This window comes from Cupressus sempervirens, chromosome 3, assembly GCF_028749045.1.
Source record: "Cupressus sempervirens isolate cs-2001-9-10 chromosome 3, ASM2874904v1, whole genome shotgun sequence".
Lineage (NCBI taxonomy): Eukaryota > Viridiplantae > Streptophyta > Pinopsida > Cupressales > Cupressaceae > Cupressus > Cupressus sempervirens.
Genome location: NC_143120.1, coordinates 728967071 through 728993216, shown reverse-complemented (window position 1 = coordinate 728993216; position 26146 = coordinate 728967071). Strand labels below are relative to the sequence as shown.

At 34.8% G+C, this 26146-nt stretch overlaps 1 protein-coding gene across 1 annotated transcript in view; it reads right to left on the bottom strand.

Annotated features, from left to right (window-relative positions):
- Window positions 1-826: 826 nt before the first annotated feature.
- The window catches only part of LOC149568841 (peptidase M50B-like protein), an 89285-nt gene continuing 63965 nt past the window's right edge, over window positions 827-26146 (bottom strand). Inside the window, exon 11 of the mRNA XM_089821715.1 lies at window positions 827-1271. The gene's annotated coding sequence lies outside the window, so the exon portion shown is untranslated. The remainder of the gene's footprint in view (window positions 1272-26146) is intronic.

Sequence of the window (26146 nt, the reverse complement as noted above, 5' to 3'; positions counted from 1 at the left end):
AAAATAAAGCTTAATTTTCATTTTTTATAATACTATTAATTATTTCAATATTTCAAGTTATGTTGGACAAGGGAAACACAAATTCATAAGTAATGGAACACTGCATTGGATTTACTTCTTTTCATTAAATAAATGAGATGTGAGATTATACAGTTACAATTATATAAAATGAATTTAGTTTAGTTATAAATTTTGTAATGATGTGCATATTGCATCGTACCTACATTTTCGTTTTAGTATCTACAATTTTATTTCAAAATTTCATTTTAAGGTAAAGTGTACATACATTTCACTTCTTATTGAATCTGAATCTATTTTTAAGAAAAATCAAATACTCAAATAAAAATAGTTTTTTAATTGTACAACTAAAATCATATTTCATATTTATTTAGTTAATTAAATTTTATTGATATTTATAACCCTCCTCCATAAGATAGGGACTAAAGCTCGATCAGAGCTCTTGTTGTAAGAACAAAGATTTAAAATATAAAGACAATTTATACTTTGGAATGTCACATTGAGAAATTGGAAAAAGTTAATTGACTAGGAAACTTCCTATATATAGGACTAACAAGCAGCGTCAACTACAAAGACAAATAACACTCAGTTTAATTAATTTATATAAAATATGATGGCAATTTATCCAATTGGCCTTCCAAACTTTAATAAAGTTAAATATATCTCACATGTATACAAGTTCTTATGTCAACTGAACATAAAAAAATGAACACCCTGTTCAACACATTGTCCGGTTGTGTCATACTTCACTGCATGCCAATATTGCAATTTCTTACCTTCAAAACGACCACGCAAAACAAGAAAATAATTCACTCAAAAACTCAAATTTCATAAATAATGAAACCAAAAAAAAAATGTGGAACAAAGTTTACAACAATCTATGATTTTAAACGTCTAAAAATACATAGCACTTCTGAATCCCACCAATCAACTCTGCCTCCCATCTGTTATATAGTATAAAAGTTTAATTGCATCCCCATTGAAATTAAAAAATCTCTTCAAGCAAGCACGCATGGCCGGCAGGGACCAAGTGCTATTCAAAAATATCCCTTACATGAGCGATTTCTTCTAATAAAGAATCACTAACAACAGACTCTACAACCTAATAGAAATACACTGAAGCACATAATCCAGAGGCTTCAGAGATTTAAAAAAGTAACTTCCGCTTTAACCTTCAGTTATACTTGTCTTACTTGCCATGAAATTCGGGACTTCTGAACCTCTTCGTGAAAAACCTTGACGATGCAAATAGGCTGCAAATATCACAAGAAAAGGGTGACTTTAAACGTCATCCCAGATTTATTGATTATTTGAACTAATTTTATCCATTAAGAAATATGAAATATATGGAACAATTCAAATTTTGGGACATCAAATTCTACTAAAGAATCCGTATTAAAGAGGATCCGAGACCTAATACTACCCTGATGAATTTGTGAAATTAAGTTGTACGACCAAGCTTCAGAGAAGATAGCCCTAATATTGCATCCGAAATAAAGCTGAAACTATGGAACTTTATATAATACTAACAATGAAAGCAACTTTGTACTTCATTTTCAACTCAGCAGATAGCAGGTTATCAGGCAATGATTGCAAGCTCACCTAACAGGCTCTCTCTCTGTCTAGATTATTAGATGGATATAGTTAACCACAATATTGAAGTAATATCATCAAAATACAAAAGAGGGCCGTGCAGAAATAACGTGCATTAAGACAGAACACATGGAGAGCTAATACAACTCCAACCTAAGAATTGCCAAGAACTATGACATTATAATAAACTAGAGAATTATAAACTAATTATAATGACATTACAATGAAAAGAGGAAATTCGCGTATGACATGCAAAACTAGCTTCATCGATATTTTGTCCTATGCCGTTGAAAATTAAACAAAGATGATATCATGACATGCAAAACTAGAATAGGGTTATCGACAGCCAACAAGCTTCATTGATATTTTCGATATTTTCCTCTATGTCATTGTAAATTAAACGAAGATGATATCCTCTGATAATAAATATCATCTGGAACAACCATCAAAACCATGTTAGATTCGTTGCATGTCTTGATGTTTTATGTAATTGGTATGATCTATATCTCCTACCATCCCAAGGTCATCTTTGAACTAGTAAAGTAGTCATGACTAAAAACAACCTTTACTGACTCATTATGGAATTTAACTACTAATCTCTTATTCATCAAAATAATGTCACTAAATTTTTTGTCATGGACAGACTGATTAAAGAAGGATGAAACATGATTTTCCATTGCCATCACTTGAAGGCACTTTTGTCAAAAGAGAGTTTCAAAGGACCGTGGTGGTAACCATAGTTTGTAAACTCTCTAGTACACTCCCCAGGTTGCGCAGTACTCTATTTTTTGCTGGGCGAATATTCACAAGTTAACTCTCGCATTTCTATAGACACAAAAAATCATGGGTAAAAATGTCAATGCAAGTAAAACATCAATTAAAATGTGTTTCACATCCTCTTTTTGCTATGAAACCATGCATTTTCTCTTTCAAGATGTCAATTTTTAATTTATACATTTTGTGAATTTTACAGAAAAAAGTTCTTTAAGAGATTTTATATTTAGTTCTTTTCTAAGTTGCTGAGTTTTCATCAAAGTATTTGCCGAGTTGAGAATTTTGGGCTTGCCGAGTCTGAGCCTGGAAACTATGATTGTAACTATCCAACCCCAAAAGATATATAGGCAACTTAAACCCTGCAAAGGCTTTTTAGCCTTGTACAATTATAGAGATTGAAAACTGGTATTCTTTATTGTCCAAGCCAATACTTTGGTGGATCTATGAATAATTCATTCCAATTTTAAAATGTTGTTTATATCCAGGTCACATCATGATGCCATATTCATATATATTTCCTCCATACTTGAAGAGGCAATTTCTTAGACATGAACCAACATTAGGACAATGATAGAGATAAAATTAAAAGTCATTCGGATCTATATTCCACCAAGTGTCCACAATAAGAATGATTGCAAGCTCAATGATTTCTGGATTGTTCTTACTACTGAAGTTCTTTGGTTTATTTGGAGGCAGAGAAATGAGGAGATTTTCCAAGGCAAAAAAAGGGTCCTTACTGAGTTTAATTATAAACTCACACAATTTACTATTATGTCTCAGGTTTCAGTCAACATTCAGATTCCAAAGGAGAGATTCAATAGCCGGCTGAAAGAAGGTGCAACCATCCTTTTTGCCAATGACACCCAGAATTTAAATGAAGTTGAAAGGACTCAAATGGAAACTCCAAGACATATTGAACCTACTGACTACAACACAATTGGTGTTGAAGAAGACAACAGAATAGAAACTCAGATAGCAGAAGGGAACGAGAACACAGCAGAGGCCTCTGGTGAAAACACATCTGGGCTGGCTACTGATGGTCAATGGAACAATAGTTCTCACTGGGAACATGCAGATCAAGCTGATGAAGATGAATGGAGTTAACAGAGGAATTCAAAATATTTTTGTCAGGTTATGTAGTAAATTATTTGATCATTATGTATAGGCCTGTTTAAAAGTTTATGTACAGTTTTGAAAGTATACATAGATACTGTACATGCCATGTAATATCATACACTGATTCTGCTTTTTCTGATGTAAAAGATGGTGATCGAACCTTGTTATAACCAGTTGATTCTATATTTTCAATAGAAAAAAAAAGAATTGACAGGGAACAGGCACATTTCTGGGACAGATGAGACAGTAGGCTATTCTTTAGGGTACAGCAGGGAATGACAATTAGAAAAATAGGCAGAATTCTAAAATATGGATTTCAAACATTCATATGATAAAGCATTCATTGCATTCAATACATAGCCATCTTATCAAACATTGGAGCTAAATTGAGAATTCACAGCTCATTATACAAATTAACAAAATTTGAAATTTCAATATCTAATCAGTTTAGTTTTCATTATCAATATGTACAAACAACAAAATGAATATCTGAAAGTCTACAACTACAAAATGACAAAATGTAGACAATGAGATCTATTGTTGCTATGCCAAAACCTAAACTTTGCCTAAATCAAAACTAGTGCCTGAATCTAAGTCATTGCCTCATCCGTTGGAATCCCAACCAATCCCTGTTCAGCCTCCTCGTAAATCAATGTCACATCTTCCAGATCAACATCCCTCCCATATCCAACTAGGGTATGCCAATCCTTGGAAATCTATCAACCCTAAAGTCACAAGGGACTATGCATAGCCAACTTCTTTACTTCTTAAGAGTTAATCCCATTCCTCTTGATTCACTTAACGAAGCTGTATGTGGAGATGCTGTGATTTTAATTTCCAATAGTTCCAAGTCCAAGTACAATTTGCAACCACTAGATCTAGATGCCTAAATTCATGTATGCCTGATTCACGCTATTACCCTGTTTTAGTATTTGGTTGTGTGTTTTCTTCCCTGTTCCTTTTCCACTCCTGCAAGCTGCCCTGATGCCCCTCTAAAATTCTCCAAATTTGCAATCTTGTTTGGAATCTGAAAGATCCCCAACCGGATTCAATGGCAAGCTTCTGATGTTTTTGGTTTTGAATTGTCTTTGGCCAGCAATTTAGGAAGTTTTATCAAATTCTTTTTGTCTTTTTGGTTGTTTTCTGATCGTTTTTGTGATTTTCTGAATGTATAATGAATTCAAACACAATTCTGATCTATGGTTGAAAGATATGAAAATGCATCTAACCTGACAAATTCTGAAAATAAATAATTTGCAAATAATAACAGATTCACCAATGGATAGTCTGGTTTTCTTTTATTTTCTGCAAACTGATAATTACATACCCGAACTGGTACTGTATAGCCAGAAATATGAGCGGACAGCAGGCAACTTGTAATAAATTTACTTCAGCAAAATCTGATCTGAATTTCTTGTTACCTGATCTGTTGTAAGGTGTCACCAAATCTGACCATTGAGAACCTGCTGCTGCTGTAACTTAATACCCAGCAAGGAATGGGCATATTGAATTTGCCTGGTCTGTACAGCCAGCCTGAAAATGATTGGAATGTGATAGATTTGCCGCTATTTCCCTGATATGTAAATTCTGATCTCAGTAAACTGCCTCCCAAAATCTGCAACGAAGGTTTCTCCTCAAATTTGATGCCTCTCTGATAACATCCCTGATTTCTTTTGAAATAGTCACCAGGTAAGCTGGGCTTTTGTCCAGCTTCCTCCACTTCCAAAAGTTTTCATTCCTGGAAGCATAAATTTTCCTCAAACCCTTAGCACAGCTCAAAACACAAGTTTTCTGTTTTGATAATAACCTGAAATGCCCAAAATGAAGTCATATCTCCTTTTTAACTTCTCTCTTCATCTCCCAATAGGTTCAAACTTATAGGCTTTCTTGTTTATTTATTTTAAAGAGCTTCACAAACTTTTATTTTATTTTACCATTAATAAAATGGCCCCTTTTAAATATAATCAACTCCTACGCAAATATGCCATGGTTTTATTAATTTTATTATTATTATTATTATATTAAAGTGACCATATAAGTTTAGTATTGTTTTATTTAATCCAGCATAAGAATATTTTTAATATTTCTCAATCAGTTTATTAAAGGCTCATCTGGACTAACAACTGTAATCTGACTGAAGCCATGTATCCACGGATCCAACAGTCTCCCCTAAAAAACAGTGCTCCTTAAAAAATGATAACTGCTATCAAAGTCTCCAGAATGATCCTGAAGATCCCCTGTATGTTCCAGTCAACTACCCATCAACCCCTAAAAGGTAGGAATCTCTCCTAAAATCTAGGAGACTGCCCCAAACTGCTCAAAATGGCTCAGAAAGCCCCTGCATAGCTCCATAAACCAATGAATGGGTCCCCCATCCATACTATTGACCTACGAGAACTCGTGTAACAGATCAACCATCTGCCCTTTGTTGAATAGTCTAAGGATGAGACATTACAGAATCTATGATATAGTCTGTGTCAACCATCTGCATTAAATTTTATTCCTCTACTTCAATACCTACATTACTTCAAGGCAGTGTTTGGAAAACCTTTGGGAGGTGGTTGTGCTAGGATTGAAATAATTTACTTTATTTGGCCTTAGTTAAGCAGCAAGCCCCTTTACAATTGACGTTCACACTAAGTAATTACAAGATAAATGGATGATGTTGAAAAGAATTCTTTGATTCCTCATAATGTTCTTGGATAGTTACTAGGAGGTGCTCTTCTGGTTCGAAGTGATGTACTACGAATGTAAGAATGTCCCAGGAGTGGCCTTTAAACAGGCAATTCTAAGTGTTCAATTTGTATGACTTTGGTCAACTTGAAACAATCACGTTTTGGAATGGAATTGGCTTTAGTGTGAAATCTGGTGTTGATCAAGGTGGAAATCAGGTGCTGATCCACATGGACACAATTGTGAGTAAAAGTGCAGGATCAAATTAGGTGAACAAATGGGATAGATTGGTCAAAGCAGAGTAAGAAAACAGTCAATTTATTATGAGAATTGTCAATAACCCCCAATTTTATCTTTTTAAAAATTTAATGTTAAGACATCTTTTACCAAATAAGTGGACTCAATTTTGGCTATTTTATTCCCCAAAAAAATAACACATATCACAATTTCGGTCAAAATTTTAAGATTTCCAAGTTTTCTTCTTATCTATGCAGCAAGTTTTTGCTTATCCCCTGACCCCAACCCTAGTGCACTATTTCTCTAACCTCAAACCAATCTTTCCTAAGTTGCATGGGTACCTCCCCCACCCCAGACCTGCAAAAGTTCGAACCAGTTCGAAGTTCAGGTCCAGTTCGAACTTGGTTCGACCAGGGTTCCATTTTTTGCCTGCTGGTTCGATCTGATTCAATCTGGTTTGAACCAAGGTGAACCAGGCCAAAAAAAATTGAACCAAGTTCGAACCCAGTTCGAACCACATGCTTTCTAGGCCCCGTGGACGGCAAACAAGTGTTTTTTTTTTCGCAAAATTTATTAAGTTGTTGGCATCCACAACCCTAAAAGGTTGTTACGAAGTGCTTTTGATGGCCACTCATTGTCATACTTTGTGGCCTCTCATTGTCATTTTTTGAAGAATTTGATGCCAACAGCATTGTTGCTGCTGCTGATCCCATTGGCCTTAGCTCTATTGCTGAGTCAACTAATGCCAAAGAAGAAAAAAAATGAAGGAGAAGAAGATGAATATGAAGAAGATAAAGATTGAAGAACTTAGAATATTAATAGATTTGTATTACATTAGTTGAACAATGAATGTGAAACAATGATACTTGAACTTGATGCTACAATTTATTTTTAATGTTTTGAATCTTTGATGTTGAACTATATGATGGTATGAGCACTATGACTATATGATGGTAAGATCACTATGATTACAAGTTTATTACGTTTTTGTTATTTAAATGTGTTTATGCTACTATGCTACGTTAATTATTTTAACTCATACTTCATAAATATGTATATACACATATTTTTTATAATTTTTATATGTTTTGTATTAACGAACCCAAACCCTTTCCAAAATTTTGATGAACTTGCAAACCAGTTCTCGAACTTTGTACTTGGAACCGAACCCAAACTGGGACTAAGAATTTTTCATGATTAAGTCTTAATAATCTGAAAAAATCATAATATTTTGACATAGATTTTCACTACTAAAGTTTAAAGAACACATTAAGGACTTGCCAAGCTGTGTGTTGTAACTCTCAAATTAGACAACAGGATAAGTTCGTTGGCAGGGCTAAAGAGTGAGAGAAAGTGAATTGTATGCAATTTTGTGCTTTACACCTATAAATCCAATATATGGAGTATTACATTTGCATAGCCAGTTAAAATAGTCTTCTATGACAGTAAGAGCGTAAAATAACCCTAAATTAGGGGGGAAATCACTAGTATAAAATCAAATATCTACCACCTCATTTGTTGAACTAATTCACCTAATCTTTGTCTTAACATGTACAGAATCATACTAGTATTCAATGCCAGAAGCTTGATGATAAGTAAAGACTGGGAAAAAGTACACCACAATGAGAGAAAGTGAATTGTATGCAATTTTGTGCCCATAAGCTCAAAGTACAATTTTTACACAGAATGAGATCGATTAGACTACACTGCCATAAAGTCCAGAAAAAAACATACGCTTTCAAAAAAAAACCCCCAAAAATGTTATTGTATGGGACCAAATAGAAAAACCTTGGAAGTTCTCAAGATGAGAACTACTCAACAACACCTGTGAGAATATGCAATTTTTGGAAAAACCAAGCACCAAAATCATAGCCTGAGTGCACAGCTGTGAAGAGCGTGAATTCTCACCTAAAAATAAAACCTCTCCGGAAAGGAGACTAGATGACTAAGATATGCTCATCTGAAGATTGAATACCTAAACAAAAACATCATATTGGACAGAGTGGGGTTGAGAGTGGGGGGCAGAATTAAAAAAGTATATCCTTCTGCCATTGCTGTAACTGTCACCAATTCTAACCCTTCAACAAAAAATCCTACTAATCTGATTAAGGTGCCTAAAAAACAGAATTTTTTATCGAATTTGTTTAAAACTAAAGTTAGTGGGGGTCCACTTGGCATCACCTCACACCCCCAAGTAGGCTACAGCCAATCAGAGGTACACCTTTTTTTTTCTAATTTCATTAAAGAAATGTTGCTCCGTTTTAGTACACAAATACCCCTGTGCAAGGCCTCGATGGCAATGGCTATGCAACCAGTCATTTAGTAAATCTTACCTAGGTGACACTTAGTTTTTTTAAGGAAAAGTTATGTATTTCTGTGCTATGATTTACTAAATAATTGTCTACATAGCCACTACTGGCCTCGACAGATACTTGTCTGTGCAGGTACTTCATTTTTCTTTTCTTATTTTCTATTTTTTTTAAATTAATTTTTTCTTTCAATTTTTTAATAAAAGTTCAGAAAACTTAAAAAATGAATAAACTAAGTCTTTTTTACCATACCAACTGCATTTATGGCATTAATGATCGTACCATAGAAGCAGAAATTTGCAAAAAAAATCCTGATCATACCCAGTTAATCCTGACTACTATAGCAAGCCAAGTTTCCCTGAAAAAATCCTGATTCATAAAAAGACCAATGACCCGATTTTCAATGGTATTTTTGCATTTGAAGCACATTAAAATCATCCTACAAAAAAACTCACAAAATTCACAAAATCACTAAAAAATATGGTTGATTCTAGGATGGAAGCGAAGTCAATGCAGAATTGTCATGGAAACATTTTGTAATTTTGAGTGTGTCAAAGCAACAAACAAATTTCTTCTAAATCGCAGTTTCAATATGAGCAGTGCTCTCGACATGCCTTGCCCCATGGATTCTGATGAGATCAAATATATAATTAGTATCATACACTAATTTTAAAATTATAACTATTATGCACAATTATAACTTTATAGGGAAAGCAATGAACTCCTTATTTGCTTGCAAAAATGTCCTAGAGATCTATGTTGTTAATGCAGGCCAGAAAATTAACATGGACAAAAGCAAGATGTTCTTATTCAACACTGAGTCGGATATTCAGAGAAGGATGCTACATATTCTAGGTTGCAATACTGCTTCCCTCCCAGACACGTATTTGGGGCTCCCATTGACTGTTAAAGAGGTAAGTAACCACTTTTGGAACATTATTTTGGAAAAGATGCAAAAGAAGATGATTGGGTGGAAAGGTAAAATTTTGAGTAGTGCGGGTAAGCTCCAACTCCTGATGTCTTCACTCCAAGGTATCCCTATTTACTTCCTCTCCCTATTCAAAATCTCTCAAGCTATGACTGAGAAATTGGAGAAAAACCAAAAAAACTTCCTTTGGTCGGGGGGGGCGGGGGAGAAGAACCGGTTGAGTCTGGTTAGGATACTGTGCGTAAACCAAAAAGTAAAGGGGCTTAAACTTAACTTTGATGGCATGGCAAGAAGGGAGGGTTCTGCTAAAGGGGGTATGGTTAGAGATAGCAATGGTAGAATGTTGTTGGCCTATGCTAGTAATCTAGGGTAAGCCTCTAATAATGTTGCGGAGGCTGCTCTCGTTTTGGGCTTGAAAATGGTAATTGGTGTGGGATGGGAAAATGTGGTGATTGAAGGAGACTCGAAGATAGTCGTAGAAACAGTGAAAGTCAACATGAAAGTTGATTGAGCGATCAAAAGGGTGATTGAAGAAATTTGGCATTTATTAACTATCTTGAAAAGATATCACCTGCAGGATATTTACCAGGAGGGCAAAGGGGTGGCAAACGCGATGGCGGCGCTGGGTCTGAGTGTCTTGCGTTGCTGGAGAAAAATAGGGGTGTTACCAAATTTGGTAAAACCATTAGTGAATAAAGACAATTACCCATGATTGGGTCTACTTGGAAAGATTATATGGTTCTTAGTGACAACTCAGTGCTGAGTCAACAGACAGGGCCGGATCACTATGGACAGATGGCAAAAAATGATGGAAAGGGTACTTCCAATAATAAATTCGCGTGGTTCAAAAGGGAAAGAAAATTGAAGTATGATTCGAGAGTATTTTTTATGATTTACTTTATCATAATTTTGTACTGGACGCCAAGTAATAATTCAAATTTCAAATGGCTTCACCTTCTTGGAGATGATGAAATAGAATGGTATAGGGGAAGTGGCAGTTGACATGTGATAACAAATCCGAGAAGTGACACGGGTATTCATGACAGTCAAGGCTTTTATAAGTACTTTGTGCAACTTCTTTTTTCGCATAAGTGTGACTATGATTTTAAAATTTGCCTCTGGTCTGGAGCTTTGAAAGGAGTGAGAATTATGATGAAGGTTTCTGCAATGGGGGGAGATCTGTTGCGTATTGAGCCTTTGATGATTGAGGACAGTGCTCGAAAAACCCTAACCCGGTACATGCTAAAGGAGGGGGGATTGGTCCTGTCCATGGAGGCACTGAATGGTTTTGATGAGAGTTGTTCTTAGCAATTTGTGAATTCCTAGGATGACAAAAAGGTAACAGTTAATGGGATTACATTTCAGGTGTCAGACGAAATTATTTCTTTGGCAACAGGCCTTGCGATAAAGGGGAGAAAATGGCAAAAGGTATCTAGGGTTGCGGATGAAGCCAGCTTGAATCGCTTCTTTCAGGAGGGTGAACAACCCATTTGCCATCATGGTGGATTTTTGCGTGAAAAGCTTCTGAAGCCATGGAATGAAGTTTGTTTGGTGCTGATGAAGTATCTCACCCCGGAAGGGAGGTATGGAGTGTGCTACTATTACGATTTTCCACTCCTAAATCATTTTCGCCATCGTGATAGTATTTCTATTCCTTTCTTCTTGTTACATGAATTAGTTGATATTGTCTCAGATGTTAAGGAAAAAATGAAAAAGGATATTAATTATACAATCCTTCACCAAGGTTTGATGTTCCACCTTTACCAATTCCATTTGGCCTTGTTACCCCCTAGAATTGTGGAGGTTGATATCCTAGCTCTTTATAACCCCCGCCCCCACCATATCCCTCTGAGAATTACCGGCCCTAGAGCCCCTACCCCCCAACCATCACCAAGTGGGTCCCTTGAGGAGACAAAGAATACCCCTCTTGGAAAAAAAGTGAAAACAGAGAAAGGGAAGGAGAAGGATCTAGAGGAATCGGAAGAAGAGGTTAGAGGTGGAAGACGAAGGTCTAGAAGAATTATGAAAATGAATGCCAAAAGGAAAATGAGGACCACCGCTTCGCGGAGGAGGATTCTAAAGAGATGGCCAACCCCAAAAAAAGAGTGAAACAAAAGACGTCGAACTATGGCATGGGGAATGAGGAGGATAAGGAGGTGGAAATTTCAGACTCCTCTATGTCAGGCTCGAGTGGTGAGGATAAGGAGAGCAAAGAGTTGACCCACATCTCCGCTTCTCTTACCATGGATAGGTGGGGAATGAGGAGGATAAGGAGGTGGAAATTTCAGACTCCTCTATGTCAGGCTTGGGTGGTGAGGATAAGGGGAGCAAAGAGGTGACCCACATCTCCGCTTCTCTTACCATGGGTAGGGTGAACCTCACATAGGATCAATTCCCGGAAATGGTGGAAAGAGCCCCCTCCCCTACGACAGTGTCCTCCCCGGCTAGGGCGATACCTAAAGAAAATATTATTTCTAGCCCCCCGGTTTCACACGATAACAACAAGGACATGGTGGAGGGAAATTTGAGTGGTAAGCTGGAGAATACCGTGGAGACCCACAATTTGGAGGTTAAAGAGCTGAGAGAGAGGATGCAGGCCCTGGAGGAGAGGGTCAGACTTTTGTCAAAATTCACCATCAAGGTGACACATGTGGCAGCCACTACCCTACACCTGCTGAAGGACAACCAAGAGGAGGATTTGACTCAGGAGGACTCCAAGATGCTTTTCGATTTCTTGGTAGAAGATTGGGCGAAGATCCTCCTCAAAGGGAAGGCTGAGAAGAAGCCCAATTAGGGTCTGCTCCTCTTGGTTTTATGTGTTTGTTTGGCTTGCTGGTTTAAGGACTTAGTCAGTTTAAAGGTTGTTTCGACTTTGTTTAAAAACTCCTTTCTTCTAAGTAGTATTATTACAAGTTATCTTGGTAGGATGCCTGGTATATTTAATTATTATGCTCCTTCGAATGATGTTTTTGTCTTGATAAACAGTAGTAAGGGTAAACTTTTGTTTGGATGGTAATCTGCTGGTTGTAGGCCAGTTTGTCTTATGTAAGGGCCAGCCCCCTTGTTTTGGCTGCTTTATTATTCAAAAACAATATGAAGCATAAATCAGCAAAAAACCCTGATTATACCCAATTAGTTAGAGATCAAGGAAATTTGGTCAACAACGGCCAACAATTTTTTGGCAAAAAAAGGAGATGAAAACCAAAAATGATGAAATCGAGCTTAAGTCAGGATTAAATTGGGTTTGCATGCGGTCAACAAAAACCATAAATCATGTGAAAAATGGACTCTAAAAACCCTAAATGTGCCAACAAAGCTCCACTGTTTCTTATAAAAACAATGCACAACTCAAAATCACACACCCCAGAAATAGACAGCAACCAGAGATGGACAGCATTCATGGCATTCTTCAAATTTATTCTTATTGAACTAGCTGCTGCAACAAGAATTATTTCCCAAATTTTCTTGTATTGTCCAATTTGTTGCATGGAATTTCTATTTACAGTTGTTTGTATTTTGTATATCAAAATTGTATATTTAATATGCATTAGTGAAAATGTGTAAATTTTATGTATATTCGATATGTGCTATTGAAAAATGTATAGAAAAATTAATAATATGTATAAAATGCTTGCAAATATTTGATACATTATATATATACAGTTCTGTAATTATTATGTATTCTGTAAATAATCTATATATGTATAGTATGTATTTTGTAATATACCTATGATATTATTTTATTTTATTTTTATAAAAGGCCATGAAGCCCCAGATTATGTTTAGATTAGGAAAACCATCTCAATTGGGCACCAAAGATTAGAGATGGGTAAGTATCCTTGGTGTATCCTTTACATAAATATCTTAGATAGATTTAACCAATTAGCACCTGTCTTTTATTTTCAACTTTATAGCTTTACTCTTGATAAGTCCTTGGAAATATAACCTGAAAATTAAACTTGGCTACGATCAAGTTGTTAGAACAAAAAAATGGAACTTATCTCTTCTTAAATTAATTTTAAAATCAATTAGTATATAAGAAAAAACTTAGAATTAGCAAAAATAGGTCACTTAATGAACTTTCATGATATCAACTAAATTGATCAATCATACAGCTAATACAAAGACATACATAACCTATTAAAAGAAATTAACATGTCTATTTTGACTGTAAGAATTCTAAACCAATTTCGCTTCAAGAGCAAGTGTCTAACTTATCACATATTAGTTTGTCTTATTAGAATCTCTTCTCCATTTGCCCCTTTGTTAGCAAGATTATCTGCTTCTCTATTACCTTCTCTACAAATATGTTATATGATTGTGTCTTTGAATTGATCAACAATGGCTAAAGCATATTCAAGTTTCGAATTAAGGATTCAGTTTGGTGTCTTTCTTTTTCTTAATGCATTTAGGATAATTTGTGAGTCCCCTTTGATAACTAATTTGTTAATACCCAACTCTCTACTTAGAGTTAATCCTTTTATCAGGGCCTCTAATTCGGCTAAGTTATTCGTCATTAATCCTAAAGGTTTGGCATGTTTTAACTAGGCAAGATTCATTATCTGAAAAAATAATACATCCTATGCCTACTGGACCTAGATTACCTTTAGAGTCCCCATCAAAATTTAACTTTGACCATCTTGCAGGAGAAAGTTCCCATTTACATTCTTTCCTAGCTATCTTGTTGGATTTTGTGTATATCATTGGAGAGTTAATTAGTTTAAACCAATTTTTATGCATATCTGCATCCCAATCTGAAAATAACCTTCCTCATTATATGACTTATTGAGATTATTGTTAGCTGCCCCAATAATACAAACCTCCACTTTATTAAAAAGGGATTTTAGCTCCATATTTTCATTACAAAAAATTCTTCTATTCCTTTCTTTCCATAATTCCCCTAGAAGTATGGAAGGGGATATTTTCCATAAATTACAATAAACCTTGGAACAACAAGGTTTTGGCCAACTTTTCAAAAAGTTTAATAGGTTATCAGGGAAAGCGGTTTGCCAATTTAATTTCTTACATAACCAATACCAACAATTTTTAGCAAAGGGACAATCATAAAGCAAGTATTCAAACATTTCAAATTAATTTTCGCAAAGTGGACATCTAGATGGTCCTTCAAAACCCATCTTGGTGAACCTATCTACTATTAGAATTCTCTTTTGAAGAGCAGCCCAAAGGAAGATACCTGCTTTCGAAAGATGCACTAGATCCCAACAAAGATTTAGGGGGATGTCAATCTTATCCCATTGTCGAGAATTAATTATCTTTTCATACCCTAGTTTGACTTTGTAATTTCCGTCTTTCTAGGCTCTCCAATTTAATTTATCTTTCCTTTCTTTATGATTTCCCTACCTACTTTTTAAAATTGATTTAAAATGTACTTTTCCTATGATGAAAGTACAATTTCATCTGGGGTTTTCCATTGCCATCCTCCATTCTGATTATCGTTAATTTTAATTTTATAATCACTCATATTCTTATCCCACGGAGATGATAGTGTTTTTTATGTTTATAGACAGATTTGCACTATCTGGAGATGGGAGCCCATCCCAAGAATCTTCCCAAAATATTGCATCATGCCCTAAACCGATATCCCAAGTTAAGTCAGTAGCTATTATTGGACGATAGTTCAACATAAAGTTCCAAATTCTTGAACCTTTTGGAGGATTTTTAGTTTTGAACAAAGGCAGAGGATTATTATTGTTTAAATATTTATGATACAAAATTTTGGCCCATTTACTATTATATTCTTTAAACATTTTCCAATAAGTTTTGCCCCTAGCACTTCATTTGAAAGAGGGCTTCTTTAATTTCTTCTTTAGTAAATTTCTTATTCTACTTTTTATTATCTTCTACAGTTATTAATTTTGGAATAGATCTTAACATCATATTCTGAGCTATTAAATTTGATGATTCGAAGTTATTAAAAGGATACTTGTGTAATTATTCACAACAGTTTCCGCTATCTAATTTGGGTTTTCAATTACCCTTCCTGTATTATCCTTGATTTTTTTTGTTATTCTATTAATAGTACTATTGTGAAAATATTTTTATTTTGTATTTCCATCACCTTCTAACAACAATGTTTCTCTTGATTTTCTAGAATATTTCTTCTTTTGCTAGGAGATTTTCTTGTTTAGCTAGAAGTTCTTTTTCTTTCTTATATTTTTCATTATCCATTCCTACCCTAATAATTTCTTCGTTTAAGCTTTTCAATTCTTCTTCATTCTCTAATTTTTCTTTAAATATATTATTAAAATGATCTTTATTCTCTTTTTTAATTTTTTCCTTTAATAATTTCAATTTGACTATAAAACAAGATATCCTTGATCCTTCAAATTTCTCTTCGTACCACCATTGATATATATTATTAAGAAATTCTTTGTCTAGAAACCACATTTTTTCACACTTAAATGGGTTTCTTGATGGTTTGTGTGATTCACCTATTTCTAATATAACCAGATAGTAATCAGATCTTGCATTATGGAGAATGACTGTATTGAAAGGATGATTAAAAGTTATTAAATTTCCTTTAAATATAAATCTGTCCAATCTTTATGCTATATTAGAGAAGCCAGCTCGTCTACTATTCCATGTGAAGACTTCATTAGATGTCGGAATGTCAATAAGGTTATCTTTTACAAACCATGCTTCGAATTCTAACATAACCTGGTTAATAATCGTGGATCCACTTGCGTTTTCCCCTGAATCTAGAATTGCATTAAAATCTCCCCCAATGAAAATATTTTCTTGTGGATTTAACTCTAGATAATTACCAATCTCATTCTATATTTCTTTCTTATTCGTTGTTGGTGTTGGCCCATACACATTAATAAGTAGGAATTGGATTTCGCTTTTGAAGCTTTTTACTCTTGGCCCCATCCAATTATTATTAGATACACGTGGAGTGAAATCTACCCTCCTTGGATCCCATATAATACCAATCACCTACTAAATCAACTAGTTCCATTTTTCAAACACCTAGCTTTCTTCTAAATTTTTCTCCTTCTTTGTGAAGTTTTGATTCTTGTATTAATACTTATATCTGATTCAAGTAATGTTAAATTGTGCTTAAGTAACCATTGTTTGTTAGACCCCTAACATTCCATGTTGTTAGATTCATGGCTCCGCGGGAAGAAATTTTCCCTTCCCTGCATTTAGAAAATTGTTAATCTTTTTATTTATTACCGACTAGACCTGTAGCTGCTCTATGTTCAGCTAATGATTTTCTTCCTCTTTTTTTGCTTTGTTTGCCACATTTTGGATATTCTAAGCCTTGCAAAATTTCTACAATACCAAGGTTGTCTAAATATTTACTAGCATTTTGCACACTTTGCATCAATAGATTCATCTTCTTCATCTGAATATTATTTTTCTAATTCTTTCATAATTTTGTTACTAATTCCTCTATCATCCCTGACTATATCTCTACCTACGATTTTCTTAATATAATTATTTGTTGCATTTATTTTGTCCATATTTTTCTAAAATAATTCTATATCTTAGATCCTGAACTCTCGCAATTTTGGATTTTTCCTACTTTATTCCTATCTAGATTTTATCCGAACACCAACTATCTTTTCTAATAAATCTGATTTTTCCCGATCTTTTGCTGATTTTTTCCAAAAATCCTAATCCTTTGGTGTGCCAATTTATTCCCTAAACAATTTCTGCTTCTATTGATTGTACATCTGTGGAAGAGGAAGATTTTTGAGGCCTTGGGCAAGTGCTCACATTTTGACAAATTAAAAAAAAATGATCTTAGGGTTCTTGTGCCTCTTGGACACAGTCATCCTTAAACATCACACACTAAGGAGAAAATTAAGCTTGGAAACAATAAGTCAACTTTGACTATTTAACACTTTTAGTCTTGGAATGAAGCTTAGTGTGTGATGTTTAAGCCGTCCTCTTTTTCACAATGGCATGGTCACATTTGTCCCAAAATGCTCCAAGATTGCAGCTACCTTTCAAATCTGGCAACCACCTCCCAACTTCAAACCCTCATATCTAGCCTTAATTGTTCAATTTCAATTCAATAAAAGGGAAAACTAACTTTTTTTATCCCTTTGAATGCAATGAAAAGCTCAGATTTGCACTAGCAAGCTCCAACTTTGACCTGCAATACAAAGCTTCAAAGCGAACCTCCCCAATATTTGGTATTTCTATTAAGTTTTCTCAACTTCCTAAGTCGTCATTTGATGCAAGAGAAAATCATACTCAAGTCTTCAAGATCTGCACTCAAGTTCTCTCAAAAAGGCTAAACAAAGCCAGCTTGAAAGGCTCCCAACTTTCTCTAATGCGATGTCAGATTTGGCTACAAAGATAGCCACCCCAGATTTAGAGGCTTAATGAAAACCACAATAAAATGAGAGGATCAATATGACAAGAATAAACTGTGTTCTTATTAAAGAGAAGTGAATGAATGAGATTACAAAGGGAACACCTTGGTTATGTAGGGCGAAGTGAGATACACTATGATAGATTATGAAAGTGTCTTAATCTTATGTTGTGACATAAAGTGGTAAACTAAGATAAGATCACATGTGGCCTAGAGATTTCTAGAAAGATTCCTGTGTCAAAACTAAGTAAACTTAAGTGATAAGGTATAAAGAAGGCTGAATAGCGGACTAGTTAGGCAAAACCCTTTTTAAAAGTAGTCCAACCAATTATTCAATTATACACACTGTCTTCCTTGTCCATGCTACTATAAAAATTGGCAAGGTCATTATATTCATTTTCAAACTAGAAGTTGCAATTTATATCCTCACTACAAGATTCACTCAGAGAAAACTTACCCAACTAAAGATAGGTGAACCCACTATCATTCTCCCTAATATTGGTGCCATAGAATGCACTAGCATTTCCTCTATCTACAATGAACACAAGTACTTGATGTGTTTATATCACATGCTACATCCATTTGATTGCTGTTTATAGAAATCTCTTCATTGCCAGCAACACCCACAACCAAGGACAATGACTTTGCAATCATTTTCCTCTTCATTTGGAATGCGAGAAAGACATAGGCATGTCTACTGCATATTTTCTAAATTAAATCCTTCTTGTATTGAACCATGACTAGCATCATAAGCTTCTACAGACATATCAATACAAGCGTGTTAGGTGTGAATTTTATTGGGATCAAGGAAAGGGCATCACAAACCTATGAACTCCATGCTACACTCTCCTAGCCATTAAATATCTTCCAAATCTTCAACAAGAACAATAGGACCTAAATCCAACGTAAACACTTATTAAAATAGATGAAACACAATTATTACAAAGTACTTTTTGCGTTCACTGCCAAGGAAGCACGCTACTCCCTATACTTGCAGGCTAAAAGTGCACTTCCCTAGGGCAACATTGAATGGACTTGCAAACCTTGAGAGCACTTCTTCAGGACAAGATACAAAGAGATTGCATAATAACAGCTTGGAATGAACTATTGTAGAAGAGCATCCAACATATGTAGCTGATGTAGTTCTCTTTGAAGCAGAATGAACTTGCTACATTGATTTCTCACACTTCATAGTTTTTTTATTTCTTATTGCCTTGTTTTTTGTATCACAATAATTCTCTAATATCCAACACTTACACAAATGAATTGTCCTTTCTTATATATCCTGCTCCATGGCACAGAACATCAATTAGGTAGGCCCAAATAGGACCTGGCAAAATGAATTTTGAAGCACCGTGACTCAGAGTGGCTCGACCCCCAAACATATGCTTCAGTCACCAAATTAGGTTGCAAATTAACCTAGTTCTTAACTAATCATTAAACATATCATAACAGTGCCTTCAAGCCACTACAATGGGTCAAATCAATCTTAATTGAATGGATCACAACTAGTTGAGTTAGAAACAATGTTATTGCTAAAGATTAACCTTCATAACATTGGAAAAATACCCAAAACATTATCTAAACTAAAGAGATAGCACTGGAAACCATCTACAAACTTTCCTCAATGTCTCCTAAAGAAACCAAACATCAAGTGCTAGTGCAAAGGAATATTAACACACTACATCAATTCAACATATATCAACACCAACAATCTTGAAACATATCTTGGTATTCCAATTTGTTGTCTTAACATCTTCTCAAAACATTAAAGCCATGTTACCCAAACTTTTTATAGGGAGGTTTAATTATATTAATTAATCAGAAAGAGAGAGATTAGTCCTCAAGTAAAACCAAACTTTCTCTCTCTCCCCGTACTTTTCTCTCCCCACATACTCAAACTTTTAGAGAGAGGTTCGGGGTTTGAGTTTGAGTTTTATTCCCCTCATTCACATTTTCTCTCTCCACGTACTCAAACTTTTAGAGAGAAGTATGGGTTTGGGGTTTGGGTTTGAGTTTCACTCTCTCTCTCTTCAACATTTTCTCTCTCCACGTACCAAAACTAGTAGAGAGAAGTACAGGTTTGGGTTTGGGTTTTCTCATTCAAATTTTCTCTCTCCACGTACTAGCCATACTGTCTCTCCCCGTACTCCAACTTTTTAACCTAATTCTAACCCGAACCTCCCAACCCAAACTTCAACTTCAAGGCAACTACCGGCTAGAAATAAAGTTCACAGGTCAACCAAGATGAGTTTAAATGTAACAGCAAGAAAAGCAAGACCAAGTTAAAGGAACATGAACTGTGATTTCAAAAAGTGTCATACTATTTGATATACTATCTTAGAAATACATTGCTCAGCCACTCTCAGAAAAAAATTTATTATCATAGGCACCATTGAAAACAAAGTAAGCGGCTTGAGAATGCAAAGCTTCGGCATACTCATCCTTCTCAATAGGTTCCACCATAGTATTCATATGTGAAAGGTAATTTTCTGCACTTTGGTTCTCAGCTGGACAGGGGAGCGTGGGATGGTCACACAAAGAGCATTACAACAGACGCAACTCATACAGCTTCGCCACGGGTTCCACTATTCTATCATCTTCCATTTGATGTGTTTTTAGTTTACAAAAGCCATCAATGAAGATCTGTGACCTCAAAAGCACAAACCAAGCATGCGAATTGTTTGAAGGCCAGGTCATATAATCAGAGGGGTCATCATTATTCATGCACCATTTAGGCACGCGGCTTAATTCAACATTGATATTAGTGAAATGGTTTCTACGACAAGATATTATTAATCTGTGCGAAAGTACAGCCATTTCTTCACTAGAGGAGCTTCATAGATTGGGGAAAGAGATCACCGAGGTTACATACAAACAATGTGAATGTGCAGACTGCAAATGCGAACTATTTGATTAAATTCCTCAAAGCAACGACAACCCATAGAATGCAATGATTGCAACCTTTGCATAATATGTTTGCTAAGAAAGCTTTAAAATCTTTAAATTGCTTGAAATATTCTTGATAGATGTCCATTCAAAATTAAAATCATAGGCAATGTGCGGGCTACTTGGTGGAAAGTATGTAGATCCAAAACTTGCATGTAAACTGTATGACGAAATGCCTACCAGAAATGTGGTAGCCTAGATATAACTCGTGCGCTCTGTTTGACAAAGTGCCTCATAGAGACGTTGTCTCATGGAATACAATGATTACAGGAAATGAAGGAGGGGTGTGTAAACTGTTTGTGTGACCAAAGATTGCATGAGTGATGGGGTACGTAATCAGTTTGACCAGCTTCTCCTTGTTCTCTAACCTACAACATTCATCTCGGTGGTAGATACGACCATTAGACAAGGTGTATGACTTGTATGGAAAATTATCATCATTCCTCCAGCCACAACATGGCATATGCAAGTAATACGTATCTGGTCTATCTAGAAGTATAGAAATTGCTGAAACACAAGTTTTGATTGGAATGGGATTACTTGCAGGATCAACTGTGATGTTACTGACAGTTTTGTGGAGCTCCTGCCTGGTTGTTAGAAAATGTGATTTCTCCAGAAATTCTATTGCAGTTGACTCTCAAGATACAAAAAGATTCGGCCTTTTTGAGTTAGGTCATACAACCTTGGATTCAAGATAGACAATTAGAATATGCAAAGCATAAACACATTGTATCATCTGTCCTGCATCATGTACATAAAAAAGGATTGGAAAGTCTCCTTCGAGAAAATGGACAACTTGATGTCACTATTACTAAACGGATATTCGATAACCTGGATTAAGATGGTGATAAACATTTGTCTGAAGCTGAACTACATGGGCTAGTTATTGGTCTTGAATTACATCAACGTAGTACTACAGCTAAAGATGTCGTTGACAAAATATCATTTGAGTTTGATACCTCAAGAGATGGTAAACTTGACTTTGAGGAGTTTGAAGAAGGAATGTGTTCATGGCTTAACATTGCACACTCCTCAGTTGACCTTTCAAACAGCTACTCAACAAAATTTTCTGATTTGGAAAGGACATATAGCTTATTGGATTGGTACATGGTTGGAAGAGCATTTGCAGAGAAATTGATCAAACCAGTTGGCATTTCTTGAAGCCATTATAATTAACATTAGCAGGGTACCTCTTTTACAAGTGGTTACATATTCACTCATGAGACATTTTCTACATAGGGAACATGGATCTGTTTGGGCAAGAATGGGGAATTGTATTGGAGACTATGAGAAGGTTACCCAAGTTGACCAAAGGATCCTCATGAAAAGGTTATGCAATCTGCTATTAAAATGGATAACGATAATGATACAATTAAAAAGGACATTTCTAAAGAGGTTGATTATTGGAGAATCTACAATCTTTGTATTGAGGGATGCAGTGCGCAACCTATCATAAATCAACTCTTCTATTTTCTGCACAAAATCTACAGTAATCGTGTTACTTGTCATGTGAAAGTGACTTAAGTCACTTATTGTAACTGCAGTTAGAATTTAGAGTTTTTATTGATATGAGTTAGAGTTAGAGTCAGTTTACAAATAAATTTTTGAGTAGTTACAAACCCAAAAAGTTGGTTATGCTAGAATAGCTATAAATTCCTAAATCTCAATGTAATAAGGGACTTTTTGGATTTGGAGAGAGGGAACACTTATGCTCTGATAACAAAGCAATTTTTGGAAAGTGTGTACAATTGTTGTTTTTGTAATCAGTTATTTCTTACTTTCTTGGTGCAAAGAAATAAAGGAAGCACATTTGGCGTTCTCTTTGGAAGGAATCTGAATTGTTGAGGTGTTGATTCATTTATGAGTATTTTCATGGTACGGTGTGAGTATTCATGAATAATTGAATTAGCATTGTGTTGGTGAAAGTTCTCAAGCGTAGTCCTTGATTGCTCTCATTAATAGTTTACATCATTTTTATGAAAACGTTGAAGGCGTGTGGTGCATTCGCTATCAATGGTTTTCCTTTCTATTTTCTAAGTTCTACTTATCTTTATTGAAAAATCACATATTTTATCTTACAAGGGAGCTGCCCCTCTAAACGCAGAGGAAGGCCGAATATCAAAGGCCTATCCAACTGTTGGAGACATCGATTTGCCACCTACTCCATTGGGCCAAATCGTATATTTTCAAGTGACAAATCTGTTTACCAACAAGCCATATCCATCATCGTAGTAGAATGCGGAACATTCTAGCAAGCTGACTAAGATGTATTCTGACAGACTAAAAATCGGAGTTCAAATACTTACAACTTGTTTGTACAAGTGATTGAATCCTAAAACTTGGTAGAATGGTGTCTAATGTAATCTTTATCTTGACTCCAAAATCAAACAGTCATATCATGCAAAGCGGACGAATGCAAAGTAAAAATATCAATATATAGGCACAAGGAATCAATACTTTGATGAATTTCCTCAAGCTCCAATCAAAGTTATGAACTTAGACACCATGACAATGATACTCATTAGGTGATTCTTCGAACTTTCTCAATCTTTGGTCATTGGTACAAGTGGACTCAAAGTGTGTTCAACACAAACGTGCATCATAAATCACATTGATGACGTCCCCACACACTCCATTTATCTTCTTGGTAACAATACATAATATTAGATATCGAGTTGACATAAATGACAACACAGCCAACAACCACATCTTATGTAATGTCCCTTATTGGGACTTCACATAATTTATCTTAAATTTCTCAATTGAACTTTGCAGACTAATGCCATATATCTTATTTTCCATTCCCCCTCTCTATTTCTCAATTTTAGTATTCCTCTATATACTTTGTAATTAGAAAAGGAGTGTTCTTTCATTTGATTTATTTATTATGTTATTATTTATTAATAATACTATTACGTTATTATTAATAATATTATTATTACTATTAATATTATTATTGATATGATATTATTAATTTATTTTTTTATAGTTCATTGGCCAAAGCCTTGATTATTTTTTATTATTGTTAAGATTAATTATTATTGTGTTAATAGCGAGTAGATTCGAACCCAAGATCTCCCTGATGAGAAGCTTGTAATTTACCGATGCATTGTAGGCTCTTGCCTGATATTATTAATATTATTATTGAATATTAATATTATTATTATTAATTTTTTTATAATATTATTATTAATATTAACATTATTAATATTAATGCAATTTATATATTTTAATTAATTAATCATTATATAAAATTATATGTTATTATTTTATAAAATAATATTTAATTTTTTTTTATTGGTAAGAGGCAGAAGCCAAGATTGATTATTATTATGTGTTGTGATTAAGTATTATTATTAAGCTTGAGTAAAATCGAACCCAAGAAATCCCTGATAAGAGGCTCACAATTTACCAATGTGTTGTAGGCTCTTGCCTTAATTATCATGTGATATTATAACATCAGTATAATGTTATAATTATACCATTGTTAATATTATTTTATTATTTTATTTATTATTATTATTTTTAGTTAATTAATATTTTATTATATAAATCTTATTTTTAGTTTTTTTTATATAGATCTTATTTTTGAGAGGGATATCATAATCCTCCCCTCATATTTTACTTGTCCTCAAGAAAAAAGAAGATTTATACATTATTTTTCTTGTAGAGCCCACGTACAAAGCATATAATTGGATGCAAGAAAATATAAGGGATTCATGGGATATATATTTTAATGCATGAAAACCCAAAGCATACTAAACAAGTAAGTGCATGAAAACACAAAGTAGACACATTAATGCATGAGGACACAAAGTAGACATGATGCAAACACATAATGCATGCATTCTTGATCAATGCTTTACAATTTGCAATGAGCTAGTGTCAAGAAAAAGATTTACAAAATTTGCAACTACGAGTGATCATTAGTACATATGTGTATATATTAGTTTCAAGAAAATGTGAGTCATGATAAATTACTCCAAGCCAATTCCATACTAGGCCCAAGAGCAAAACTTTGACCCCCCTTGGCCTTGGCGACCAAGTTCTTAAACATCCACATAAGGCAGCCTACTTAGCAAGATGTTTGTTTTGTTTTGATCTTATTATTATTCTAAGTCGAAAAAACACTTAGGATGTAAAAAAATTACTAGGCACCAAACTCAATGGTTTCCCTCAAAGTTTATTGATCTATGCCCTTAAGCCTTTCTTGGGACTTGCCCACAAGGCACTCAGGGTTGTTGATCCCTACCCCATCTTGAGGACTACCAATTGGCTGGATTTACACTAGCCTCCCCTAAATGAACCTTTGTTCTCTCTCCTTAGACTACCCTTATAGGTAAATTAGTAATACACTATATGTGAATTGAAAAAATCATGCTATCTTGGTCATTATTCCAATCTATGAGAATGTCGATATGAAACAAGTTGCTTAGAAATCAAACTCAATGACTTGGGGTCATTGATCTCTATCCAAACCTGAATGCACCAAAGGTACTTGTCTATGACTTATGTGGAGTGATAAGCATTGCTGAAGTAGATGTTAGAAATTCTCAAGACACAGAATTTGAAACCTAAAGAGGAATTTCCTGACTGTATGAGCACACACTAGGCTTGAAGAAGGCACCAAAGATTGACTTGTACATAATTCCTAACTCACCTTTGTCATTAAGGTCAAAGGGGGAGTGATGGGACAAAAAATTGAAGTATTATACTGTACATATGCATAATGAACATATTGTAACGGGGAGTTTAGCTATAAGAGATGGTATAGTTTTGATCCACAATTTTGAATTTTGTTTTGGCCACACTGTTGCAAACTGTGAAGACTACACAATTTTGAGAGTTCTTGTAATTTTGAAGACTTATGCATACTTAACCAAATTTTCCATATGTTGCCATCAATGCTAAAGGGGTATACTACTGACAATTTGGCTAAGGATAGTTGATATGGTTGTCATTTATGGCAACATATCACTCATTTTGAGATGGCATAACTTAAGGATAAGTTTGATGTTGATATACGAAGAAAATTGACTAAAGTATAATGCAAAGCATATAGGAACAATTAGAGAGTTTTGTTTGGCAAGCTTCAGTGGAAGCACATGAAGTTATGTGGCCTTAGAGGAAGGTAGTACCATAGTTCCAGCAATCTCAAAGAAATCGCCTGAATCGCTGTTTTGGCGATTCGATTCAACTTAG